Source organism: Eumetopias jubatus, unplaced genomic scaffold, assembly GCF_037043125.1.
Source record: "Eumetopias jubatus isolate StellerSeaLion01/CBP00866 unplaced genomic scaffold, mEumJub1_p1.0 scaffold_12, whole genome shotgun sequence".
Taxonomy (NCBI): Eukaryota; Metazoa; Chordata; class Mammalia; order Carnivora; family Otariidae; genus Eumetopias; species Eumetopias jubatus.
In genome coordinates, this window is record NW_028274818.1 from 107,098,510 (window position 1) to 107,114,201 (window position 15,692).

General features: G+C 45.1%; 1 protein-coding gene across 4 annotated transcripts in view; it reads left to right on the forward strand.

Annotated features, from left to right (window-relative positions):
- Positions 1–12,739: 12,739 nt before the first annotated feature.
- Positions 12,740–15,692, forward strand: part of RNF216 (ring finger protein 216) — a 149,544-nt gene continuing 146,591 nt past the window's right edge. For 3 of the 4 annotated variants that reach the window (XM_028088420.2, XM_028088422.2, XM_028088423.2), the window contains exon 1: positions 12,740–12,872. The gene's annotated coding sequence lies outside the window, so the exon portion shown is untranslated. Of the gene's footprint in view, positions 12,873–13,148; positions 13,860–15,692 lie in introns of those variants that run through there. The other variant, XM_028088421.2, reaches the window with a different exon arrangement.

Sequence of the window (15,692 nt, forward strand, 5' to 3'; positions counted from 1 at the left end):
GGCAGGAAAGAAATGCCCTCTAGAGAGGAAGGACTGTTCTGGACCCTATCTAGAATGTTCACATAATGTTAGGCAGGGACATCTTCTTAACATTAGCATTAGAGCTTTAGTAAGAAAACATTCAGGATGTTGGAGTACGTCTGCTGCTTTTGCGCACCTTTCCCAAAGGTCTTTCAAGAAAGAGACAAGCTGAAGCTAAAAATGACTCACGCGAGAGCAGACAAGATGCAGTTCTGGGAAAAGAGGGTTTCTTGCCGGGGGCCTGCTCTCCAAAAAGGGCCAGAGTGCCAAACCAAGGAGAAGAGCAGAGTTGAAGCACCAAACGTACCCCAAGTTCAAGGGTAAAGTGTATGGACACAGGAAGGTAAAAGTGAGCCTGGGGGAAGGTTGACTGCCAGGCTCTTCAAAAGCACCTCCCTTTGTGCACCCTCTACCACAGGGGAGCAGCTCACTTGCGGTGAGGGATAGCTGAGGTTCGTGGGGGCAAGCATCTCAACGCAGAAAGCCCTGGCTGAAACTCGTGGCCTTGCCCTCCAGAATGGATGCTCTTCTGTACCCCGTCTGTCGAGTTTCCCAGGTCAGCACATTCATCCTCTCCCTGGTCGCATGAAGCCCTCAAAGCCTCTCCAAGGAAATGGCCAGTGAGTGACCCCAGCCCCAGGCAGCCCTGAATACCTGATTGACACCTCTGGATTACTGTCCTCTTCGGATCTCAGCCCACTAATGACTCAAGATCTTGTCAGCTCTTTGATTATTTTAGGAAGCTCTTTTATTTATGTGACATCCACATTGTTTATCTTGTCGACAATGGAAGGCTTGCCTCAATGACTTCACTGTTACTAAGTGGACACAGCCGTCCTCCAAGTGAATTTTTTAAAACGGAGTCTGCACGCTTCCACTGGCTTCCAACCCTTCCATGGTGCTCCGTCTGCCCCCCAGAAGAAGGTTCGGATTCCTCAGCCTGGCCCTCAAAGTCTTCGGAGATTTGGTTCCAGCCTTTCTCTTCCCTTGCCTCCCACCTCCCGCCTCCTTGCCTGCTCCCTGCTTTACTTTGCCAGCCCCTAGATCCTCTGCTACCTGTGTTCTTTCTCACCATCAGGACTTTGCTTCTGAGCATCCTTCATATTCTTTCACCCTCTCCTTCCCTCCCCCAGCCCAAACTCTTCCCCCAATAAATGGCTGCTCATCCTTCCAGAATCTCCCTCGCCCTCTGTAGATGGAGCTTTCCTCTTCACCCCTCCCCCAGGAATGACTGATCACCCCCTTCTCTGTGTCTCTACAGTTCCCTGCTACATTACATATTGATGCAATCTTTTTTTAGTATACGCATCACGATCTTTATTAACAAAGCTTTTCCCAGGGGAGTACTTCGCATTGTTTCTTTACTCGATTAGTACTGCTAGTTGCCTATATTGCTGTGCTGGGGCTACCATCACAAGTACACAGACTGGGCAACTTAGACAACAGAAATGTATTTTCTCACAGTTCGGGAAGCTTGGAAGGCCAAGATCAAGGTGTTGGCAGATTTGGTTTCTTCCGAGGCCTCTGTCCTTGGCATGAGATGGCCGCCTTCCCTTCACACGGTCTCCCCTCTGTATGTGTCTATGTCCTGATCTCTTCAGTCATAGTGGATTATAGCCCACTCTAATGACCTCATTTTCACTTAACTACCTCTCTAAAGACTGTATCTCCAAATACAGTCACCTTCTGAGGTCCTAGAAATTAGGACATCAGCATATGAATATTTGGGGGACACAGCTCAGCCCATAACATCACCCTACTAAGAATTTGACACTAAGCTTATTATCAGAGATGATGTACATTCTTCTTATCTTCTGAAGTCTAACACAGAACATCTGTTGCCTGTATTAAATTCAAGCCAGAGCTTGAAGGAAATCATTTCAGCACCTCTCAGGGGCCTCGTTGGCTCTCAAGGTGAATAGGGCAATGGTGATAACTCCGCAGAGTTTCTCATGGGCAGGTAGAGCACTGGGAACCACAGATGTACAATCGTTCTCTGGAATAGGCAGTTTGGTGTCCTGGGGGGCAAGCCCCTCACATGGGCATCTTCCTGTCAAGGTACTTTGAGTGACAGCAAGAAGGCTTTTGTCTTTCAAAGTTCTGTCTCCACTTCCTCTTCTGCATACCAATGGCCAATGAGCAGGAAGAGTCCCAGGATCACTGTCAGGATGCCAGTCTCCATGGCCTGTCTTTGACGAGATGGTCCCTCCATCTGGTGGTATGTTGTAAAGATTGCTTCTTTGGTTCTCAATCCTTTTCTTCCCCCATCTTGAGTCCCATGATAGTCACGGGTTTGGATTTCCAGTGGGTGGTCTCTGATGGCTGGATATCAGGGCAATACTGAGGCTCACATCCCCTGGTGACATCAGCTAATGAGGGGCTTGAGTGTGGCCTGGCATTCTATCAAGGTGGTGATTGAAAGATAGCTGGCATCGTCTGCCCTGGAGGGGGATATGGGACCAGACCTCATGTACTGGGATCACTTTGATGGATCCGGGGACATGCTCTGCGGCTTTTTTGCTTTTTGGAGCTCAACCAGCAAGTCCTGATCAGATCTTACTTGGGAATCTCTTTGAGACTTTGAGTGGTTTACCACTTCTCTGTGGATGCTATTTTTGTCAAATTTATTCAACAAATATTTATTGAGTGGTTTCGATGTGCTGGGCACTGAGTACTAGAGAAGAGTGGGGAGCAGAGAAGAAAGAAAAAAAAAAACCCAGCCCAGCACCTGTCCTCATTCAGTGTGCTACAACGGAGGAGAGAGCATTAATCAAACAATAACTAATCACTAATCCGTACGTAATAGCAAATGGTAAATGAGTTACAAAGGAATGTTTCAAAGGGAAAACTGATCTGTCAGAGAAGGTTTCCATGAGAAAAATAGCATTTGATCAAATAACTGAATGATGAACAGGCAAGGTGTAGACACTAAATACACATTTGTAGAGTCTGAATCTTCCCCTAGAAGCTTCCTTTGAAAACGTGGATGTGCAAAGAGATAGAAAAAGAAGCAAGAGCAATGGGGCGTGGGGTGGGGGTTGCAGTAGATAACCTCTAGAAATTAGCAAGCCTTCTGGGTTTCAGATCAGAATCGGACATTAACAGTCTGAGTGACCTTGGGCATGTCACTCGCCCTCTGTTTCCCCCCTATTTATAATACTTTGAGATTAGACTGGCTCCCAGTTTTCCAAAGCAGATTACATATACCACTGGTGCCGGGCAAAATCATTTTAACTGATACATGTTTGCACGTTAATAGATATTTATTTTAATATGAATACAAGCAATATAAGTACAACATAAAACCCGTGATTTCAAAAAACATTACTGCTCAGGAGAAGGGTCAAGTAAATAGTGCTAAGACTTCCACTTCCTTTTTTTTTTTCAAGATTTTATTTATTTATTCATGAGAGACAGAGAGAGAGAGAGAGAAGCAGAGGGAGAAGCAGGCTCCCCGCCGAGCAGGGAGCCCGATGCGGGACTCGATCCCAGGACCCCGGGATCATGACTTGAGCCAAAGGCAGACGCTTAACCATCTGAGCCACCCAGACTTCCACTTCCTAAGTTGGTGAGTCATCTTCCCACAGCAAACAACTGAAAAACGTCCCCAAAAACCTGGAAGCAATTTCCGGACCTGAGAGGCATGAGGAGGAGAAATCTAATCAGAATCCAAGAGCCTTTTTGAGTGGAGGAGATAGAGACCAGAACTCAGACTCAGGCAGCTAGAAATCAGAAGGCATGATTTTAGAAAGGGCAGAACCGTGGAGTTCATATTATATGTGGAAGTGAGAGCACAAAAGATGGAGGGAGAGATGGTAGTATATTCTTGTAAGGGTCTCAGATTAGACGTAAAATGGTATAACGTTTGAAGAGGGGTAGTTATAAGGTCATCATGCATGTTAGGAGCCTTAGTGAAATCATTAAAATAGTAATACAAGGTAGAATAGCTAATGAGCCAACAGTAGGGAGAAAATGGAAATCTCAAAACTGTCCAATTAAATCCAAAAGAAGGCAGGAAGAAAGAATCAGAGGGTCAAATAGAGAACAAACACAAGACAATCTAGATAGATTTAGACCCAATCACGTCAGGAATTATATTAAATTAAAGCAGTCTGAGCACTTCAATTAAGTGACAGAGATTGTGAGATTGGATAAAAGTGCAAGACCTAACTATATGCTGTCAATAAACCTATAGTTCTAGTGGGAGGTTTCAAGACTTGACTCTCACTAACTTCAAGAACAAGAGGTTGGAAAATCAGTAAGGATGTAGATTTTAACATTGATCTAGTTGACATGCATAGAAGACTCCACTGAAGAGCAGCAGGATACACATTCTTTCCACATGTACATGGAAACTGCACCAAAATTTCCCCAGCCATGGGACGAGTCTTAATGAATTTTTAAAAGTTGGACAGCATACAGAGTATGTTCTCTAGCCACAAAAAAAAAAATAAATAAATTAGAAATCAATGAGAGGGGCGCCTGGGTGGCTCAGTTGGTTAAGCATCTGACTCTTCATCTCAGCTCAGGCCTTGATCTCAGGGTCCTGAGTTCAAGCCCTGTGCTGGGCTCCACGCTAGGCAGAAAGCCTGCTTAAAAAAAAAAAAAAGATATCTAGAAAACTCCCCAACTAATAGAAAAATTTTAAACACAATCCTAAATAACCCATGAGTCAACAAAGAAATCACAAGGGAAATAAGAAAATGTTTAAATTGAATGGAAATTTAAAAATATATATATCCAAATTAAAAATTCCTTTTTTTTTAAGTAGGCTCCAAGCCCAGTGTGGAGCCCAAATGAGGGTTCAAACTCACAACCCCGAGTTCAAAACCTGAGCTGAGATCAAGAGTCTGACGCTTAACCACTGAGCCACCCAAGAGCCCCAAAACTAAAAACTTCTGCTCTTTCTTTGTTTTTTTTTTTAAGATGTTATTTACTTATCTGAGAGAGAGAGAGAGAGAGGGCATGAGTGGGGGGGAGGGGGCTAGGGAGAGGGACAAACAGACTCCCCGTTGAGCAGGGTGCCCAATGCGACGTGGGGCTCGATCCCAGGACCCCGAGATCATGACCTGAGCTGAAGGCAGACGCTTAAACAAACTGAACCACCCAGACGCCCCTAAAAACTTCTGCTCTTCATAAGACACTATTAAAAAAACAAAAAGGTGGTTCTGCCCTGCCCCCGCCAGCACCTTCTCCTATTACCCTCCGGGTGCCCAGAATCCAGGCACCCCCACACACTCTGTTGCTATGGTGGTCCCTGGGAGCCAGGGCAAGAAAGTCAAGTTGAGCAATAACACACAGAAAGGGGGGGATGCCGAGAGCCACTAATGTCACCTATCAGACTCACCACGTCAGCAGGAAAAAGAGAGGCCGGGTGGTGGGGACCAGAGGTGGTTTTCATGTTTACACAGTTTGGCCAACAGGAGCTTTCCTTTTATTGTCTGGATAATCAGTTGTCTCAAGAGCATATATTGATGAGGGCATCCTTTTCTTCCTCCCTGCAATGTCATCTGTCCCGTGTCCGGTTTCCACTTATGTGTGGATTTGTTTCTGGGCGCTCTTGACTATTCCACTGGTCCATTCCTCTATTATTGCCACACTGTCTTACTGTGTATTTATAAATCTTGAAATCCAGTGGAGTAAGTCCTCTTACCGTATTCTTCATCAGAAGTGTCTTGACCTTCTTTTTTTGCTCTTTGCATTATTGTATAAATTTTGTAATCGGTTTAACCAACTCCTCCAAAATCCTGTAGGGATTTAGTTTGGGATTATGCTATATTTAAAGGTCAATTTGGGGGAAAACTGATCTTTAGAATATTGGGTAATCCTTTTCTTGAACATAGTATGTTCCATTTATTATACCACTAATGATGCTTATAAATACTGTTTATCAGAGTTTTTGGTGCTTGCTTTATCAGCTAACATATAATTAGTTTTCATAAATATATATTTGAAAAGAACATCTCCTTCTCTGCTGTGTGCAATATTCTATATATGTTCATTAGATCAAGCTTGTTAATTATGTTGCCAAAAAAAGAAAATGAAAAAGCAAGAGAGTGAGAGAAAATATACACAATACTAAGGACTCATATCCAAAATATAAAAAGAACTCTGACAACTCAATTATAAGAAGACAAACAACTCAATTTAAATAATGGGCCAAGGGGCACCTGGCTGGCTCAGTCAGTGGAGCATGCAACTCTTGATCTCGTGGTTGTGGGTTCAAGCCTCAGTTGAGTACAGAGATCACTTAAAAATAAAATCTTTTTAGGGGCACCTGGGTGGCTCAGTCAGTTGAGCATCCGACTCTTGATTTTGGCTCAGGTCATGATCTCAGGGCATGAGCTCAAGCCCCATGTGGAGTCTGCTTCAGATCCTCTCTCTCTCTCTCTCTCTCTCTCTCTCAAATAAATAAATAAATCTTTAAAAAAATACGATCTAAAAAAAAATAGCCCCCCCCCGCAAAAGCCCAAAAACTTCACAGAAGTAGGTGTAAAATGGCCAGTAAGCACAAGGAAAGATGCACCACACAATTAGCCATGAGGGAAATGCAAGTTAAAACCACACCAATACACCATCATACATCCATTACAATGGCTGGAATTAAAGACTGCTGATGAGAATAAGGAGCATCTGGGACTCTCATTCCTTGCCAGTGGAAAAGTAAAATGGTACAACCACTGTGGAAAACAGCTGGACACTTAATACACAACTCAGCAATTCCACACCCAGAGAAATGAAAACACATATCCACCCAAAATCATGTACGTTAGTGTTCTTAACAGCTTTATTCAAAATAACCCCAAACTGGAAACAACTCAATGCCCATCCATGGGTGAGTGAATAAACAAGCCATGCTATACCCATGCAATGGAATTCCATCAGCAACAAAAGGAATAAACTATTGACACACATAAACAACGTAGAGGAACCTAAGAAGCACATGCCAACATAGCCTTGTCTGATGAAACCTACAAAACATTGCTGAAAGACGTAACCAAATGAAAACACATCCCATGTTCATGGACTGAAAGCACTAATATTGTGAAGATGTCAGTATTACCCAAAGAAATTTACAGATTCGATGCAATCTCTATCAAAATCCCAGTAACATTTTTTAAAGAAACAGAAAAACCCATCCTAAAATTCATAGGGAATCCCAATTGGACCCTATATTGCCCAAGCAATTTTGAGAAAGAAAAACAAAGCCCAGAGGAGTCACACTTCTTAATTTCTTTTTTTTTAAGTATTTGTTTAATTTGAGGGAGAGTGAGTGAGAAGAGGCAGAGGGAGAAAGAAACTGAAGCAGACTCCACACTGAGCACAGAGACCAATATGGGGCTCAGTCCCACAACCGCAAGACCATGACCTGAGCTGAAACCAAGAGTCATCTGGTTTCAGATGAGCCATCCAGGTGCCCCCACACTTCCTGATTTCAAAATAGACTACAAAACTACAGTACTCAAAACTGTGTGGTCCTGGCATAAAGACATATAGACCAATGGGATAAAGAGTCCAGAAATAAATTCTCAAATATATGGTCAAATGATTTTTTACAAGGATGTCAAAACCATTTGATGGGGGAAAGGAGTCTCTTCAACAAATGGTGCTGGGAAAAATGCATATCTACATGCAAATAAAAAAATGAATCACCTAATTCCATATATGAAAATGAACTAAAAATGGTTCAACCTAAACGTAAGATCTAAAATTATAAAATCAGGAGAAAACATAGAGCAAAAGCTTCATGGATTTGGCAGTGATCTCTTGGCTATGACACCAAAGATACAGGCAACAAAAGAAAAAATAGACAAATAGGACTTCATGAAAATTTAAAAATTGTGTGCATCAAAGACAATACCAACAGGGTAAAAAAAAAAAAAGGCAACCCACCGAATGGGAGAAAATATTTGGAAATCATATATCTGAAAAAGGATTAATATTCAGAACATATAGCGAACTTCTGAAACTCAACCACCAAGAAACAAACGACTCCACACAAAAATGGCCGGAAGATTGAATGGACATTTCTCCAAAGAAAATGTATAAATGGCCAATAAGCACATGAAAGAATGCTAAAGATCATTAACCATTAGGGAAATGTAAATCAGAACTACAAAAAGACATCACCTCACACTCATTAAGATGGCTACTATCAAAAACCAGAAAATAATGAGTATGGGCAAGAGTGTGGAGAAATTGGGACCCTTGTACACAGTCCGTGGGATTATCAAGTGGTGGAAAACAATGTGATGTTTCCTCAAAAATTAAAAATAGAATTACCGAATCATCCAGCAATTCCACTCTGGGTATATGCTCAGAAGAATCGCAAGCAGGGTCTTAAAGAGATCATTGGACACCCATGTCCACAGCAGCATTATTCACAATCGCTGTGATTGTGAATATTCACAAACCCGAGGGTCCATTGACAGATGAATGAATAAACAAAATGTGGGAATGCACACCAAGGAATATTATTCAGCCTTAAAAGGGAAGGACATTCTGACATGTGCTACAACATGGATGAACCTTAAGAATGTTATGCTGAGGGACGTAAGCCAGTCACAAACAAATACTGCATGATTCCACTTGCGTGAAGTACTTAGAGCAATCACAGTCATAGTGACAGAAAGTAGAATGGTAGCTGCCAGGGGATGGGGAGGTATCGTCAATGGGCATAGAATTTCAGTTTTGCAAAATGAAAAATGTTAGGGAGAGGATGGGGATGTGCACAATATACATTAGGAATCTACTTAGTACCACTGAGGTGTACACTTAAAAATGGTTAAGATTTAATATTTTGGGGGCGCCTGGGTGGCTCAGTCGTTAAGCGTCTGCCTTCAGCTCAGGTCATGATCTCAGGGTCCTGGAATCGAGCCCCGCATCGGGCTCCCTGCTCCGCAGGAAGCCTGCTTCTCCCTCTCCCACTCCCCCTGCCTGTTTCCCTCTCTCGTTGTCTCTCTCTCTGTCAAATAAATAAATAAAATCTTTAAAAAAAAGATTTAATATTTTGTTATGTGTGTTTCACCACGATAAAAATAATTGAGAAAATAAACATATGTTGAGCAAAAGAAACCAGACTCGAAGGTACATGCTTCATGATCTCATTTATCTGAAACTACAGAAAAAGCAATTCTAATCTAAAGTGACAGAAAGCAGATAAGTGGTTGCCTAGCACCAGAGTTGGAGGTGGGGCATCGACCACCACAGGTCGAGGAAGGAGCACCAGAGAATGTTTTGGGGTGATGGGAATGATCTCTATCTTGAGGGTGGTGGTGGTTATATGCGTGGGCATATAAATCTGTCAAAACCCAGAAACGTACACTTAAACTGGGTGCATTGTACTGCATATAAATCATCCTGCAATAACACAGATTTAAAAAAAAAAAAAAGCAATGCGCTAGAATAGCAGGAAATTACTGCTTCTGAAAGCAGATAGAGTTCAGGAATAATTTCCTCCATGGCCAGACTAGCACAGCCTCATCGAGATAAAACTGACAGCAATACTTAGAGCTCTTGGGAACAAAGTGATGGTGATATACAAATTGTGGAAACGGCGGTCCTCTATGATTATAAATGATCTTACAGGTGGCCGGTACATTCAACTAATTGTAACCAGAAAATGAAATAAAGGGAGCGGTCTTTCGATGACTCACAGAGGTGTGTGAGTTATACCCCAGCTTTCTGGAATGCTCCAAGGGGTCGTAGGTGTCACATCTTCCGTAGCCAGGACACACGATACGAATTTCCCTAGATGGAGTTCACATGCTTCTTCTCAGGAAAACAGCAAAGCATCGCTTCTTGACAATAGTTTTGTCTGCAGGCAGATATCTTCTGCCCTTTCTGATTGTTGGTGCTGTTTAACCGACTGAGCCACCAAGTTGTCCCTAATTCCAGTTCGTTAACATACAGTGTTCTATTAGTTTCAGATTCCCATCCTTGTCTTGAGGAAGCAGATTTTCAGTTCTATGCTTCACTCCTTGATTTTAATTTTTACTTGTAGTTTATTGGTTGGTTTACTCTAATTTTAACGTTTTAAGAATCAACAACTTTGTTGTATTACAGGGACTCTCTTTTTATGGTTGCTTTCTGCTTATTGAAAGTGAGACTTGTTCTCTATTTACAGAGTGAAATAAGGCTTCCTTATTAAAATAAATATATTTTGATGAGAAATGAATCTGTCTAAAGAACAAAATATTACTTATGGGTAATAGGCGGCTTAGGCAAATATTTCAATATTGTTGTACTGCTCATATGTTTGAGGTTTGTTAAAGCCTGTTCCCTTTCCTGCTCTGCTGTTTTGTGGTTCATTGAGAAGGCAGGTGTGTGCCTGCCTGTGGCGTCTTGATAAGATGGAGCAGCATCAGGGGCGCCTGGGTGGCTCAGTCGGTTAAGCGCCTGCCTTCGGCTCAGGTCATGATCCCAGGGTCCTGGGATTGAGCCCCGCATCGGGCTCCCTGCTCAGCGGGAAGCCTGCTTCTCCTTCCCCCGCTCCCCCTGCTTGTGTTCCCTCTCTCGCTGTGTCTCTATCACATAAATAAATAAAATCTTAAAAAAAAAAAGATGGAGCAGGGCCAGCAAATCAACAACAGCGACAATTAACTGAATCTTCAGAAGCATGTGCCATCAGTCCATACCACCCTTCCCTGTGCCACTGGTCTTTCCTTCTCAGTCATTGAAGATTTTAGGACCTTATTCTGTGCCCCGCCCCCATTTCTGACATCATTCTTGATGGTTCAATATCCTTTTAAATAATCTATGCACACCCAGGCCTTAGTATCTTGATCCCTCCGCTTGGAGGATCTACACCTCCTCTCCACCTCAGCCACACTCATAGTCACACCGTGGGCTTCATCATTACCAATAAGTGCATCATCTCCAAAATCTCAGTGTCAACCATACCGCTCTTTGACCCCCTCCTATCTCTCCAGCTCTTTTCTTCCCCCTGCATCTAAGCGGGTTGCTGGAGAAAGACCCACATCCTTGCTGCCTGGCCTCACTTTAAATTTCTGATCATAGAACTCCACTACTGCATTGGGCTGGTCATTTCGCTCTCTGCTCCCTCCTTCACAAAACTCCCAGATCTTCCTGACCTCACTCTCAGCTAACATCCCTCCCTCTCGTTTCCCTGAGTTTCAGTCCCATTGTATTGCATCTCTGAGCAGCATTTGGCAACGCCGATCATTTCCTTCTTGTGGAAAGACTTTCTCTCTTTGGCCTCTGAGATACCATACTCTCCTGGTTTTCCTCCTCAGCATCCTTCTCTAGATTCCAAATGTTGGAGTGACCCTGAACTCTGTCCTCAGCTTTCCTCTCTCCTCTATCTACACTCATTCCCTAGGTATGAGTGTAGGCAGTCCCATGGCTTTATACATTATCTCTATCTCTGTGATTCCCACTTTAAATCCCTAGCCTGAGTCATTCTGTCTTTCTGAAGCTGCAGACACATATATCCAACTGCCTATTGACTTCTCTACTTGAAGGTCTAGTTGGCAATTTCACGTGTCCAAAACCTGTTCACTTCTCCCTACTCAGACCAAACTCTGTCCCTCCCAATATCCCCCCATGTTTGTGACTGAAGCCACCATTCACCCAGTTGCACATGCCAAAAATCTTGCAGTTACCCTTGACTTCTTTCCCTCTCACCTCACATCCAATCCATCTGCAAATCTCTCTGTTCTATGTAAAAACAAAAAAAATAAAAACAAAAAAACCCTAATCTGATCATTTCTCCCCACTTCCTTCCTGACCATACTAGTTAAAGTCAGCATGGGGTATTATTTAGACTCTTGCAATCTCTTCCTAACTGCTTCTACTCTGAGCTCTCTAGGACCAGAGTCCTCTTTGGAAAAATCAACCCATGCCCCCACTCCCAATTCTCTAGTAGTTTTGCATCACAAAATAAAATCCAGATTCCTTATTAAGACCTCCTCTGATTTGGCCCCCCATCACCTGGCCCACCCCCATTCCCCACCAATCTCTGTTTCACTCACTGCACTGCAGGCAGCAGTTACTCTAACACACCAGGCATATCCCCTCTGCTTGAAGTGTTCTTCCTCCGGGTGGTCGCCATAGCTCACCTCCTTAAGTCATTCCATCTTCTGCTTAAATGTCCTCTCTTCAGAAGACTCCCTGACCACACTGGCATCCCCATCACTCTCTATCCCTTCTTTGCTTTATTTTTCCTGTGGGTTCCCCCCCCAACACTTCCTGCCTCAGCCAGTATTCTTAGTTCGTTTGTTAGTGAGTTCGCTAGTTGGTTATATACTTACCCACTAAAACACCGCTTTGGGAGAACAGGGACCCTCCGTACCGTTGTACCCCCAATTCCTAGAACAGTCCCTGGCACACAGGAAACTCTCCAAAAATATGCGTTGAACGACTGACTTGCCAAAGCCAAGGGGTGCAAATAAGTGCACATCCAGTAGATTTCCATAGGCACCTGCTCCTCCCCAACATCCCCCCACATACCCCCCCCCCTTTTCATCTCTAGGGAGATGGCAACACTTCCCGGGGTTGGAGGAGGGGCACCTCCGTTTCCTTTGTCCTCCCACCTCGTGGGGGAGTCAAGACTCAGTGGGCGGTGAGCGGACAGAGGTCCCTCTCTATGGTCTTACTCCCCAGGCCCCTCCTCCCTAGCACCCGGCGTGCCTCTATGGTTCTTCCTGTCATTAGTCGGGAGGGGGCGCTGTGCGCAGGCGCGGGGTGAAGCCACGGCGGGGCCGGAAGGAGTGCAGCTGCGGCCTCGGCGGCGGAGGCGACGAAGCTGTCGGCGGCCGCTCCTGGTGACTAAAAACCGTGGCGATAGAGGCCGCCGAGCCCGCCTGGCGAGCCGGCGAGCTGAGTGGCGAGTAAGTGTCGGCAGCGGGGCGCACCCGGCTCCACGGCAGGCCGCGTGAGGCGAGTGGCGTCTCAGCCCGGCGCCTCCATTAAGCCCCGGGGTGGGGGCGGGGGCGGGGGCCACGGCCGTGAGGGGCGGCGGGGCCGCAGAGTCGGGGGCACGGGCCTGGCCCGGCGGCCGCCCGAACGCGAGCGGGCCCGGGGCCGCGCGGGGCGCCGCCAAGTGCCGGGCGGCGGGAGCAGCGGGGCCGGCGGCGAGGCGGGAGCCACAAAGGCGCAGGCGGCCGGCGAACCCTCCCCCGCTCCCGCCACTTCGGGAAGTTTCGCGGGCCGGTCCTTCGGTCTCCTGCGCGAGGGCGAAAGCGCCGACAGACCGAATTTCCCCGGCGGCACCTCGCGGGAGGCGGCGTCGGTGGAGCCGAGCGCGGCCTGGAGCGCGCGGGCGGCGATGCACTGTGACTCTGAACTCCGGCGCCCCCGGGCGAGGGGCGCCGGGCCTCAGTCCCCAAACCCTCCCAAGTCGGTTCAGGAGGGCTGTCTCCTCGAGAAAGCCGGCGACTCCCAGCCAGCCCTCGTGAGGACATTCAAGTGCGTCAAAACCCTCTGCAGCGCGGGTAACACGAACCCGACAAATGTGCCTGGAGCGCCGCGCCGCGCCGTGAACAAGACTGGCGTTCCCGCGTGGGATGTGGATGGAGACTGCGTGGAATGATTGTCCCAAAACTTTGGGCCACTTCAGTCCTGTGCGAGACCCCCCCCCCCCAAGGGTGCCTGCGGGGTTCCATGCAAACCAGCCGGGGGCCTTGTCGAATACGTTGCGATAAATGGCTGGGTACGGCCGGTCCTAGGCCCTTTGCTAATGCAAAAAGAAGATTTATTTGCCCTGCTGGGAGCTGGCAGAGGACAGGGAAGATTTTAGGACCGACTTCAATTTTAGCACGCTTGCCTGAAGAAGGACTGCCAAGAAACAGCCTTGCTTTGTTGTGTTTATTGTATAGGTAATTTATTGGAGCTGGGGCTAGGGAGTGGTGTGAATCTGAGGAAATAGCTGGAGAACCGGGGGCCAGATTTGAGATCTCCCCCGTAAACCTAAATAGAGGCTAGCGGGCAGCAAGTGAAAAAGAAGCCTTCCAGCCCTGTGGAGGAATCTAATAAAGGAAGTTGAAATATGAGTCAAGGAGACAAAGTTTATGAAATAGGGTAGAAATAGTGCGCCTCTGTTGGCTAACTCTGATGGCTTCTATTTAATCAGTGTTCTTTATGGTCTAGGCTGTGTTAGGGGCTTTTCAGACCTTATAACTAATTCTCATAGCTGGCAATGTTATTTTATCTTCATTGTCAGTAAGGCAAAACATGCTCGTAAGCATGTACTAGACACTGTTCTAAGCATTTTTTATATATTAATTCCTTTAATCTTCAATGGTGGGGGTTATTATCCTTATTTTAAAAAGGAAGAAAAAAGGTACTGAAAAATAACTTACGTAGTCACAAAGCTTGTAAGAGCTGGGACTTGAACTCAGTTTGGTTCCATAATTTGTGCTCCTAATAATTTTGCTCTTCCTGCGGATGATATTTATTCAAAAAGTTCTGGAGTATTTACTTGGTGCCAGGCAGTGTGTGATGTCCTGTGGCTATGGGAATGAATAAGATGGGGATGCCCACATCCTTAGACCTTGTTTTAGCAGAGGAGATAGCTACTTAACATAGTTTCCTAAGTAATTGTAGATTATTATTGTGCCAGGTACTCTGAAGGATTGAGATATGTTGTGTGAATGAACAGTGGGGATGGTCAGGAAAGGTTTTTCTGAGGAGGTGATATTTAAGATGAGAAACTCAAGGATGAATGGAGTTAATTTGGTCAGAGGCAGTGAAAAATAATCAGCCTGCTGGAGGGAAGAGGAAGATGCATGGCATGTTCAAGGGACTGGAGCCATGGTCCCTGCAGAACTGTGAATGGGGAAGAGGTGTAAGGTGAGGCAGCACTTCACAGGCCATGGAATTTTGGTTCTACCATGATGACATTTTATGATTAAAAAACCAGCATACCTCCGTGCAGTATGAAAATATGTCAGAGAGTAGACCTGTAGGCACTGTGCGGATAGAAGGGGCAGTGTATGATGAGTTCACAGAGGATTCACCTGTAAAAAGATCGTTGAAAACACTGATTTTTCCCCCCTTGTGGATGAGGATATGCTTGCTTATTCCAGTTTCTGAACCAATTTTCACTTGACATTTGAAGAAAATCTTAAGGTTAAATATGTTAAACTCTTTAGCCTACGCAGTGAAGATTTTGAGTTTAATTTTTGGTTTAAAACTTTTCCTATTGTAGGGCATTTGGGTGGCTCAGTCGTTAAGCGTCTGCCTTCGGCTCAGGTCATGATCCCAGGTCCTGGGATCAAGGCCCACGTCAGGCTCCCTGCTCAGCGGGAAGCCTGCTTCTCCCTTTCCTACTCCGCCTGCTTGTGTTCCCTCTCTCGCTGTCTCTGTCTCTCTGTCTCTCTGTCTCTCTGTCTCTCTCTCTCTCTCTGTCAAATAAATAAATAAATCTAAAAACAAACCAAACCTTTCCTATTGTAGAAAGGCACTGATAAGAGGATTTTTAGAGCTCCTTTAAACTCTGCTAAAACTCCAGACTAATTGTCCACATAATTCTGTCTGTAATTACGGATGCTATTTTATCTTAGTTCTTTCATTTTGTCTGCATACTAAAATATACACGCATTGCATTTTCTTATTCTGAACTCATCACTTGCCTCGTTCTTTTTTTTTCTTTAAAGATTTTATTTTTTTGAGAGAGAATGAGAGAGAGAGAGAGCGAGCATGGGGGGGGA